The sequence below is a fragment of the Rhinolophus hipposideros genome (genome assembly GCF_964194185.1).
Source record: "Rhinolophus hipposideros genome assembly, chromosome: 18".
NCBI classification, from domain to species: domain Eukaryota; kingdom Metazoa; phylum Chordata; class Mammalia; order Chiroptera; family Rhinolophidae; genus Rhinolophus; species Rhinolophus hipposideros.
Window position 1 is genome coordinate 51,335,613 of NC_138064.1, and position 12,982 is coordinate 51,348,594.

Sequence of the window (12,982 nt, forward strand, 5' to 3'; positions counted from 1 at the left end):
ATGAATTACGCAAGAGGAACTCCATTCTTAGGGAACCCAAATCTTTTATAATGGGCAGTAAGCATGCCCATCCTTTGCTCTAAAGGGAAACATTTTCTTTGCCTTCTGAGGCTGTTCACTATACAAACATCATCAAAAAGAGAGTCTGCAACAAAGGGTAACCAGTGCCTCTGCTTACAAGATGTGCCAGGGACCCGAGGAGAATTTTCACCCATCAATCCTTTAATTTTGCCGCTGCTTACTGTGGCAAAAAGGCACACTGTTTGGCCATGTAATATAGCAATACTCTTTCAACAGGCAACCTCATGCTTTCAGGCAAGGCTCGTGGGTCCTGCGAATCCCATGGCTTCCAGAGAGAATGTAAATGTAAATAATGACTTGTGGTCACATTTATTTATATAAAGTCATTCTACTTTAAAAAGTCATTTAGGGTTTTACTACAAATGCTCTAAATTTAACCAAGTTGTAATAAGTGTGATTACAAAACGTCACCCTTAAAGGGAAACATTTTCATTTCTTAATGATTTATTATTTGAATTGGAGCACTGCGTTTAAAATTGGGCTTATTTGAGTTCTTTGTAAGAGACAGAAAGATACTTACATGAACGTATAATCTAAGACAGAATATGAACAGAGTTCATCAAAGGAGAATGCTAATTCCAATCCAGTGGCCCTCTTTCTACAAATTGTTAATTCAAAGCTTGAGGGTAAAATAGGAAAGAATCCATTTATTTACTTGGAGACAAAGCTCGTTTCTTCCATGGCATAACATTATTTCCCAAGGGCACTTATTATGTTCATACATAGAATCTGCTTTAGCAAAAATATTACCCGTGACCAGAATTCTGTACAGATAATTCCTGCTTATCTCACACAGTTGCCACAGTCTTATGAAATAAATTAACGCACATGTTATTTTAAAAATTGAAACTTGTATTTAGCCATTTTCATATGAATATCTTGAATAAGTAAAGTTAATTTACAATGCCTTTCTTCACTTTTAAAATTAGGATTTTTTTTGTATGCTCTTTATACTGTTAAAGTATAAACATAACACCTTTGCCATAAGAGATAAGGGTGAAATATTGTCTTCAAAAAAGTGCTTTTACATGAATAAAAAAGAAGCGTGTTAGACTTTGTAGAATCACCATGAGTGGAATTTAAAATGCACTAGAAATAAATGCTAGCAGAAAACTATGACTTTCCCCACAGACAGGAAAAGAAGCAGTGGATTTTACAAGTGGGGACCCTAACAATGGATTGGTATGTTTATTTGTGCACAGTTCTCCAAAAGAACTACAAAAGAAACTCGTTAGGAAGTGAGGGTAAGAATCAGAAGGTGGTGCTTATCTCAGCAGCACATAAACCAACACTGCAATCATGCAGAGATGGCTGGCATAAAATCAGTGTGAGAAAAACACAAACCCCTGGAGTGGCCCATGTGTCTGAAAATGCCGAAAAGATGTCATTGTCTGAGGGTGATGGTGGACACAATCCCCCACCATCTCCCTATTATTTAAGAGTTAAAAAACAATGACAGGGGGAAGAGGAAATGCAATGAGCAAGTGCCTCACTTTTAACATATATAACCACATTAGCTATGAGACTGTTCAGAGTGTATGTGCAAATTTAGCAAATACGCTGAGGAGTTGGAAACCCACTGATGGCAGCCTGGTGAATTCAGACATATGGGATCTAACTCATAATGACTCATTCAGTACCTGAAACAATCTAGAGGCATCTTCTTTTATTACATGTTTTAAGTTCAGGCAGTACTTTGTGCCAGGCACTTCTCCACTGTTTTACAAACATTAATTTATTTTAATCCTAACAACCTTTAGAAGGTTGTTATTATTATCCCCACTTTACAGATGAGCAAACTGAGGTGCATAGTACAAGCAACTTGCCCAATGCCACACAACTAGTGATTGGCAAAACCAGGACTTGAACTCAGGTAGTTTGGCTTTGGAGCAGGGCTGGGCCTGGGGTGAGGTGAGTGAGGCACTGCCTTAGGTATAAAATTGAAGGAGCACCCAAAAATTCAGTAATCAAGATAAATAATACCTTAATGTAGTATTTGAAAAAACAAATTAAGGCAAAACACCGATCTGACCAAATATCAAAAAATTGAAATAAAAACGCGATCAACATTACTGATTTTTCCTTTTGCCTCAGCCTCCAATCTGGCTCAGCATGGCATTGTGTTAGAGTGTGTTTGTCTGTGTATGGTCTACAACCTCCTTTTTAAACATCTCTCTTTTCTTCATAGCTGTCGTTTTAGTTTGTAATTGTACAAATGTAGTGTGCTTATTTGGCTAGTGTCCCTCTGCCCTTTAGAAGATGGCAAATGCTGTGAGAACAGAGGTCTGTTTTGGGTCACAATTTTATCCCAGACAGGATGAAGGAAAGATCTGACTGAGAGGTAGGAGAGTGTGATGGGGAGATTGTCTGTATGTCATAAGAAGAAAGGGACATGTCTCCTACAAGGTACACAACTCAAACATGGCACAATTACGTATCTGTCAGGAGGAACCCATTGAAAAGATAATGAATTCAAAGTTAGGCAAAATTTTAATGATTAATAATTAAATAATCAAAGGTAAATAATCAAAGGCCTACATATTCAAATAATCATAATTTAAAAATTAAGCTGAAAATAAAATAAATTGGACTGAAAGTAAACTAGAATTTTTATTAAAATCAAAAATAGGACCCAGATGCTGTTTCATCCTATACCTGCAGGATCTAGCCTTTATCACCATAGCACTTGTAGGAGTAGAAAAGAATAAATAAAATTTTATAGCCATATAAAAGCTATATATGACTGTGCTGGAAATCTTAGCAAGGTTTCCTGACATAACAACCATACTCTACTTACTGTATTATCTGATTTTACCTCTGAAAGAGACATTGATTCTTTACTCTGTTAGAGTTTAAAATATTTCAGTGAAAGAAATCTTCTCTTATCTTCACAACCTACCATTAGCTTGGAAAATAATAGTTTTTCCCATTTCAAAAATCTTCATTATTCTTATTTTGTAAGGAGATTATTTGTTTAGTTACTTGAAGGACTGTCATATCGGAAAAGGCAGCAAAATAAGAAGTAAGTTTGAGACTCAAAAATAATTCAATAGGAAAACCAACCACTTTCCTCTCTGGTACATCCTTGATTCTGTGGTTAAAAATGGTCTTCAGAGCCTGCCATAAGAAAACTACACGGTAATTCTCTTGCATGGCCTCTTAGTCAGAAAAGACCAGCCACCTCCTTTTTAAGGCTCTCTTCATATAGAGGCTGGCACCTTAATAATTCACAGTTAGGCAACAGGTTAATATCAGGGTTATACAGTTAAATCTTAAATTTAAAACTGCAATTTATGCTGAACTTCTGCTACTAAGACTTTAAACAGCCAAATTAGCATATTAACAGACTTATTTTTAAGGTAAAATGAACACCTCTGTACACACAAGTGATAACTATACTATTTCAAGATCAGACATGTCCACAACTGTGTTCATAGCAGCACTATTCACAATAGCCAAAAGGTGGAGGCCATGTATGTGTCCATCAAAGGATAAACAGATAAATGAAATGGGTATATATACATACAATGAAATATTATTCAGCCTAAAAAGGAAGGAAATCCTGACAGATGATCCTATAACATGAATGCATCTTGAAGACATTATGCTAAGTGAAATATGCCAGTCATAAAAGGAAAAAACGTATGATTCCACTTTTATGAGGTACCTAGAGTAGTCAAATTCTTAGAGACAGAAAGTGGCATGGTGGTTGCTAGGAGCTAGGGTGAGGGAGGAATGGGGAGTTAAATGTTTAATGAGTACAGAGTTTCAGTTGGGGAAGATAAAAAAATTTCTGGTGATGGATGGTGGTGGTGGTTGCACAACAATGTGAATTTAATTAATGCCACAGAACTGTACACTTAAAAATGGATAAAATGGGAAGTTTCATGTTACGTATATTTTACAATAATAAAAAAACCAAGCAGTTGCCAGAAAGGATTTTTAAAAATTAATCTTTCAAAATGTAACATAAAACACATACTTAAAAAAGATTACAATCTACATACTTTGATTAATAGGCAGATATACTAGAAAAGAGGTTCTCAAAAGACAAAAAAAGTTCTCCTGTCAGGACATGATATGTAACATTTGTTCAAGACACACTCTTATATTTCCAGTCAAGATGGTGGAATAAGTAAACACCATGCTATCCTCCTATCAAAACCACATCAGAATTACAACTAAATTACAGAACAATCATCATTGAGAATTGCCTGAAGTCTAGTTGAACAGAAGTCCTACAAATAAAAACATACAGAAGAAGCTACCTCGAGACTGGTAGGAAGGGCAGAGACCCAGAACAGACTTCTCCCACACCCACGTGTGACGGTTAAAATTCAGGAGAGATATCTCAGTGGCAGAGGTACCCTCAGAGGAACGAGGGGTCCCAGCCCCACCGTACGCTCCCCAGCCAAGAATTCTGGTACTGGGAAGAGAAGTCCCCACAACTTCTGGCTGTGAAAACCAGCAGAGATTGTGGCTGAGTTATACAGAGGGCAGCTGAAGTCCCAGGTGTTCCACTTAACGGGCCTTTGTGCAGATTTTCTCACTGATGGACATACTCACTCTGAGCTCCCGCTCTGGGGCAGCAGCTTGAAAGGTGCCTGGGACATACCAGGAAGAACTGATTTGTCTGGCTACAGGGTGAGGGCTGTAGGGGCAGCTTTCTCCCAGGCAGAAGTGCTGATAGAATCCATTTCTTCTTTGTCGAGCCCTCTCCTTTCCCAGTGTATAGACGCAGGGGGCCACCATATCTCAGTTAACCCAACAAACACTGTTTGCCTCACCCTGGTGATTCCCTAAGAGTCCACCCCACCCAATTTTGGGGCACACTCCAACAGCTTCCAGTGGCTTTTCCATACAAATGGCCTGTCTTGGTTCACGCTGTGGACTTTCCTAAAATCTCTCAAAGATTCACAAAACCCTAACAAGCAGCATCTGGCCTCAGTGTGCCCTATACCTCTTGCTGAGCAACATCAAGGCTGGCAAAAGTGACACCTGGTCTCGGTTCATGGCTTGGCCTTTTGAGGCACAACCAAGCCCAGCATAGAGGGTGGCCATATGTGGATTGCTTTGAAGCTCATGTCAGGTGGCCGTGGGAAGGGAACGAGCTGCAGCTGAACTTGGCCTGCAGCAGGGCCCCTTGCAGCAGGGCCCCTCCCAGGAGGCCCCAGGGCCAGCACATCTGGTGGGTAGCTTCAGACTGAGCCGGAGTATCATCTGGCCACCTTAGAGAAGTGTCATGCGGGGCAGTCTGCAGGGTCTCTGGTCCCGCTCCCCACATAAGAATGCAGGACATGGTGAGGCCAAAAAGGCACACCCACGGAGCCATAGATAGGGGAGTCACACCACTATAGTCTCACTGGCGGCTGGGTTGCAGGAGCCACATAATCCGCAACCCGCCATCCACCTGTCTCTGCCAACCAACCTCACTTGCTAGCTGCAGTCCACCTCCCTGCAACCCATAATCCACATTCCACCACACCACGCCACTAAACCACCCTTTGCTAGCTTAGCCATGGCAGTTATATCAGTGGCTAATGGCTAACCGGTAACAGCCAATGGCCTACTAGTCACAGCTGATGACCATCTATCTACTACCCGAGCCAGCACCTTTCTATGTGAGGCTGAAAGCCTGGAAACTGCTCTCTGGGGCTCTGTCTCCACAGGAAGATACACCCAATGGGCAGACTGGACAGGCACTAGAGCCCTACTAAAGTGAATACTCTTCCATTGGGTCAGTCCTTGCACAGCAGCTCCTACACTGTAATCACAGCTAGTCATCACAACCAATCAGTCCAAGGGTCAATCCCTCCCATTCACATGCAAACAGCAACCAAGGCTCAACTACAACAGGAAAGCACAAACAACCCACATACGGGATACACCTGGAGCACCCAGCTCAGGTGACCAGGGAGAATGAGGACACCAACTACATAAGGCCACTCTACTAAGACTGGGAGACATACCTAATACATAGAAACAAACATAAGGAGACAGAAAAATGATAAGACAAAGAAACATGCCCCAGATGAAAGAACAGGACGAAACTCCAGAAAAAAGAACTAAACAAAATAGAGACAAGCACTCTACTGGATGCAGAGTTCAAAATACTGGTTATAAGAATGCTCAATGACAGTGAGTACCTCAACAAAGATAGAAAACATAAAAAAAGAACCAGTCACAAATGAAGAATACAGTAACTGAGATAAAGAATACTTTAGAGGGAATCAACAGTTGATTCAATCAAGGAGAGGATCGAATCAGTGATCTATAAGTTAAGGTAGTCTAAAACACCCAATCAGAATAGCAAAAGGAAGAAAGAATAAAAATCAATGAGGACAGTTTAAGGGGTCTCTGGGACAACATTAAGCATTATAGGGGTACCAGAAGGAGAAAAGAGAGCACAAGGAAATGAAAACCTATTTGAAGAAATAACGATGGAAAACATCCTTATCCTGGGAAAGGAAATAGACATACAAGCCCACAAAGCACAGAGTGTCCCAAACAAGATGAACCCAAAGAGGCTCACACCAAGACACATTATAATTAAAATGCCAAAGGTTAAAGACAGAGAATCTGAAAAGCAGCAAGAGAAAAGCAGTTAGTTACCTACAAGCGAGCTCCCATAAGACTGTCAGCTGATTTCTCAACAGAAACTTTGCAGGCCAGAAGGGAGTGGTGCAAAATATTCAAAGTGATGTAAAAGCAAGGGCATACAACCAAGATTACTCTGCCCAGCAAAGCTACCACTTAGAAAAGAAAGGCAGATAAAGAGCTTCCCAGACAAGAAAAGGAGTTAATCAACACCAAACCAGTATTACAAGGAATATTAGAGGGACTACTTTAAGACAAAAAAAAAAAAAGAAATCAAGAATATGAATAATCAAATGCAATAACTACATATCTTCCAACAATTACTTTAAATGTAAATGGATTAAATGCTCCAGTTGAAAAACAAAGGGTGGTTGAATGGATAAGAAAACAAGACCCTTACATATGCTGCCTATAAGAGACTCCCTTTAGATCAAAATATACACACAGACTGAAAGTAAAGAGATGGAAAAAGATACTTCATGAAAATGGAATAAAAAATAAATAAAAACTGGGATAGCAATACTTATACCAGACAAAATAGACTTCAAAACAAAGGCTATAACAAGAGACAAAAGGACCCAGTAATCCCATTTCTGGGTATTTATCTGAAGAAAACTACTTTGAGGGGACATGTGCACCCATATGTTCATTGCAGCATTGTTTACAATGGCCAAGATGTGGAGGCAGCCTGGGTGTCTGTTGATGGAAGAATGGATAAAGAAGAGATGGTACATCTATATAATGGAATATTACTCACCCATAAAAAAGTTTGAAATCTTGCCATCTGCAACAACGTTGATTAACCTAGAGGGTATTGTTCTGAGTGGAGTAAGTCAGACAGGGAAAGACAAATGCCATATGATTTCACCTATATGTGGAATCTAAAGAACAAAATAAACAAACATACAAAACAAAAACAAATTCATAGATACATAGAACATTTTGATGGTTGCCAACTGGGAGGGGGTTGGGAGTGACTGAAAACAGGAAAGGGATTAAGAAGTACAAATTGGCAGTTACAAAATAGTTATTGAGATGTAAAATAAGGAATATAGTCAATAATATTGTAATAACTATGTATCATGTCAGAAGGGTACTAGATTTATTGGGCTGATCACTTCATAAATTGTTTAAGTGTGTAATCACTATGCTGTACACCTGAAACTAACATAATTTTGTCTGTCAACTATAATTGAAAAATTTTAAAAATTCCTGGAAAACAAAAAGACACTCCTGTACAATGGCTTCTCTTTTTCTTTCATTTTAGAAAGCATATCAGAATCTAAGGAAATCTGAGAGACATTATCATAGGCTAACCTGAAATACCACTCATTTATTTTTTAATTAAATAATTCACAAACTCTGGTACTTTATTACTGGTAAAAGATTTTATGAGACACCTCACACTGATTCTGGAACACCAGTGAGCTGAAAGCTGCTGGTCTAAGGTCACATCAAGCATAAGCTAGCAAGCAAAAGTTAGCATGGATAAACATAACTCACTTTAGAGTGTTCAGACACTAGCTGAGCTAGTGAAATGATTGATTTTACCTCTCCAGTAAGAATTATGGCAAAAAAAGGAAAAGCTAAAAATGTCTTGGTGCTAATTTTAACTGTATGCGATGGAAATCTCATTTCCTGTTCTAAATCTATAATTCTGATCTTATCAATCATCTCAGAGCCCAGTAACATATATAGGTCTAAAATTACTCAAGAAAGTATTTATGGCCTCTTATGAATATTTTCACCACCATGTTTTTTTTTTTCATCACCATTTTTAGAAGTACTGTAATGGTGTCTTATAAAACCCAACGGGAACAAGAGGTATATGTTGAGTAGAATTCTTTTATTCACATTCCAATTTGTTTAAGAGATGAAATCCACATTATCTGCCATTAATTCTAATAATAACAATAGCTACCATTGGTGGATCCCCTGCTATTTTCTGAACAAATATGTATATCCTCAAAGAAACTGTTAGTACAGTTACACTTTTCCAAAATTTCTGAAAATGCAAGTTTTGGTGACAAGTCTGACCTGTTTATACACTTTATCCCACTAAGCATGACCATCTGCACATTTTACTGCAGAATTACTAACATATTTGATTATAGGATGCTGCTGCAGACCCCACTGGGGTTGTTATATAACATTTGTACTTGCACTGTGTTATCTTTCTAAAATAAAAAGGCTACAAAATCCTGAATTCTAAAACTCATCAGGGCCCAAGTTTCCAGAAAAGGAATCATGAACTTGCATTCTCATTTTACAGATGAAGAAACTGAGGCTCAGAGAGTGGTGGTAGCTTGCTAATGCCATACAGTGAGTAAGACGCAGAGGTATTGAAAGAGGGCTGCCTGTTTATAATGCCTGTCTGCTGCCCATTATGTCAGACAATAGGGAAATAACCATTTGAATAAAGAGTGTAAGGTAAACAGATTAGATAGTCGGTGCTAATCTGGGTGGACATCCTGGCCTAAGTGTAGCATGACTAAAAAAAATTGGGACAGAAACTGATTACTTGAGTGTGACAGTGGTAGAATTTTTTTTGACATTAACCATAGTTTTTATTAATTTTATTTTCTTTGCTTTTATTTCCTATCTACATGAAAAAGTACAAAAAAATTTCCACACTCCCAAATCAAATAGAACCCTGGCTTGTGTTTCACAATTGCTACAGTTTGTGTCACATGCTTTTAAACACTTGTGTTCTTAAAATATAAAAAAGTATACTGTATATATGTAAATACAGAAAAACATTATATTTTTTCTGTCTGTGAATTTGGAGGTGGGGGAGACTCATGCCCTCCCCCACAGGGAGATTTTTGCACCACCATTTTTATGCTTCTTAAAGGAGACAAATTTTATTTGTAATTTGGTGGGAGGGTAATCTGAGAATAAACACTGGCATCTCACCTTTCAGCTGCATCCTCAGCTTCAACAGCAACAGTGCCAACATTTACTATCAAAACCAAAAGCCTTAGGGCTCTCCAGGTAATTATTATATCAAACAACTTAACAGTAAGTATAATTTTAAAAGATTAGGATGAAAAGACCCCAGCAGAACCCTGTGGGTTAAAGACTGGCCTCCTCTCACCTTCAGTAGATTCAGCATTACCTTTCCTCTGGAGCTCAAAATACAATTGTTTTTTCTATCGGGCTGCTAAGCACTGAAGCTCCAGCAATTGTAGCTCCTTTCACCAGAACGAAGGGCAATCTGCAAAACGCAGGAAAAGGCCAGAGTTTCATATGCGAGGAAGAAATGAGACATTCAGTATGTGGCATAAAGGCCTCTCCTTTTTGGCTAAGGAGAATTCCTGGGATGCCGAAGAGCTTCCCTGACACACACCGGATGCAGGTCAGTTGTGCTACAACTACCTTTTAAAAAGAACTATTGAAATCACAGAATGGTTAAGAGTTGGAATGGAGCCCTCCCACTAAACAATAGCAAATGCATACAAATCTCTCTCAACTTCATAGTTTTCATTGAACTTGCTCAAAAAATCACAATGAGGTTAATCTATAACTCCTACGTGTAGTCCTTTTGCTGCTACTGAAAGTAGTCTGAGCCGTGTCCATTTTTAACTGAATTGATGGGAATAACAATGTTGTATTTTACTTAATGAAACAAAGGATTTGGCAATACAGCTAGCAGCTGTTATAAAGAGATACATGCCACCTTAATATGATTTCTTAAATATTTAATAAGCTGTGTTTTAGTCTGGTCTGTATGCTCACTAACAGTAGGTCAAACAAAGATAACAAAATAATGAATTATCCTCCTCATGAAGACATGGAAGCAATGGAGCTATTATGCTAAAAGCTCTAAAAATGGAGGCATTAAATACACTTGAAAATTAAATGATGAATAATCTATCCTTCTAAACTCCCAACAGTCTTTAGAAATGGGTTCCTCGCTAAAGGAAATAAGTAATTTGCTGTCTACTCTTTGGTGTAACACGATAAATATGATAATTATTTCATGGAACAAGTTAAAATATTTTAAATAAATTAAATGATTGCACGTTTTCATTTTAAAATATGTGAAAAAACTATAAAAACACAAATCTACTCCCCCCCCAACCTGATGAAATGAACAAAATTAAACAAACACTTGAGCAATTTCTTCATGTCTACAATTATACACTTGTTTATAAATATATTAACTTTAAATGTGATAACCTAACTACACATTTTGTAAATGCCTTTATTTTAATTTTAATATTTTATTTTTATTCTGTACGTTGTAGGCATAAAAAGAATGATGAGAGTTCTCAAGGATATTTGAATATAGAAGGGGAGATAAGACAGGAAGCTGTACTGTAAATAACTATATTCCAAGGAATAAACAGTAAGCAGTCCAGGAATGGCACGACAAGCCGTGAGAGCTCAGAGAAAGGCAAGTTATCTCGGGATTATGAACCAAAACTGTTTCGTGGGGTAGGAAGTATTTGAATTGGATCTTGGGGAGGAATTGAAAGGATGCTGGAAGGGTGCAGCTGGCTGCCCAGGGGCCGAGGGAGAAGTTATCATCTGCCCACAGGAAAATGCAGGTAAAGGAGCCCATGGCAGCTGTGAGGTGGGAGGCCGGGAACGTGTCTGCAGAACTCAGGAGACACCAGTGTGAAACGGCTGCCACTGGGGAACGTGCGAAGCTTTGGTTTTGAATAAAGTTGACAGTTTTGAAGAATAAACGAAACTGGACATAATAATGACAGAGCTGAGAGGGATTCGGGGATTCAAGCATCTGGAAGACTTTTGATTAAACACAAATGAGTGGCTAAATCTGGAGATTTCTTCCAGGATCAGAACTGGCCCCACAGTGCAGGAGTGCAGGGGCAGCCGTGTGAAAATAAAGTTGCCATGTCATTGCAGTCCTGCTTCTTCAAAATAACTATTATAAAAATATGAAATATCTTAAATAGCAATCAAATGAATTCCAGCAGCCACGTAAGATAATTTACTTAGTGCTTTTAAGTACGCCTAGTTCCTTATAAAGAGTGGATCTATATAAACACTTAGTAGTGTAACAAGGTATAGTATAAAGAACAAAAGGCATTACTATACCATTGTAGGGACAGAGCCCCAGAGAGCAGTTTCCAGGCTCTCGGCCTCACGTGGAAAGGTGCTGGCTCTGGTAGTAGATGGTTATCAACTGTGATTGGATGGCCATTAGCTGTGGCTAGTTGGCCATCGGCTGTTACCGGTTAGCCATTAGCCACTGACATAACTGCCGTGGCTAAGCTAGCAAGTGTGGTGTAGTGTGGTGGTGTAGTGGTGTGGCGTGGTGGAGTGTGGATTACAGATTGCAGAGAGGAGGACTGCAGCTAGCAAGTGAGGTTGGTTGGCAGAGAAGTGGATGGTGCATTGCGGATCGTGTGGCTCCTGCTTCCTGTGTCTCCAACCCAGCCACCAGCAAGAATACAGTGGTGTGACTCCCCTGCCTATGGCTCTGTGGGTGTTCCTTTTTGGCCTCACCATGTCCTGTGTTCTTATGTGGGGAGCAGGACGAGAGACCCCGCATGCCGCTCCGCGTGACAACCATCTAATGGAATGACCAAAACTATGATTTTTAACCTGGAAATCACTTCTCCATGAAACACAAGCTGGAGTACTTTACTAACGTCTGGGATGAGCTGACAGACACCTAAGGGCTTCTCTCTCATTCTCTTTCATTTCTCTTAAGAAAGAAAGAGTTTATACACTGTTTTCTGGAGATGTGACTACTTGAGATAGATAACAATTGGACAGTAGCCTTCACCAACATATTTTTATTAGGAATTTCTGTCTAGCTGGAACTTATTAAGAACAGAGCTAATATGAGGTCTTCATATCATTAACATACCTCAAAATTTCAGTATAAAACCAAATATATTTTCTATCAAGTTAGGCACAAAGATTTTTATGTATCCAAGGTTTTGTTGTTTGTTGGCAACTGGCCAATGAAACACATTTATAAAAGAGCTTGGCAGTTTTCTCTTGGCAGAGAAAAAAACTGTCAGTCATGCTTTCAGGATTGTTCTCTCCTGGCTTCGGAGCAGAGGGGAGAAAGAGAAAGAGGGAGAGGGAGAGAGTATATTACAGTTAAAAAATTTTTATGCTTTATAAATATAGACAGATTTCTTTTTTTATTATTTTCACGTGTACAAAACAACATAATGATTAGACTTTTACACCCTCACAAAGTGATAACCCCAAGTCTATTACCCATCTGACACTGTAGATAGCTTTTACAATACCACTGATTATATTCCCTACAATGTACTTCACATCCCGTGTCTGTGTGTGTGTGTGTGTGTGTGTA

General features: G+C 38.9%; 1 protein-coding gene across 36 annotated transcripts in view; it reads right to left on the bottom strand.

The window, feature by feature from the left end:
- The window catches only part of NRCAM (neuronal cell adhesion molecule), a 316,248-nt gene that overhangs the window by 110,302 nt on the left and 192,964 nt on the right, over window positions 1–12,982 (bottom strand). Inside the window, exons 3-4 of one of the 36 annotated variants that reach the window (XM_081079596.1) lie at window positions 9,776–9,895; window positions 7,436–7,559 (exon numbers count right to left, since the gene is read on the bottom strand). The exons of 33 other annotated variants lie outside the window; for them this stretch is intronic. The gene's annotated coding sequence lies outside the window, so the exon portion shown is untranslated. The remainder of the gene's footprint in view (window positions 1–7,435; window positions 7,560–9,775; window positions 9,896–12,982) is intronic. 2 more of the 36 variants (XM_081079609.1, XM_081079608.1) reach the window with 2 other exon arrangements.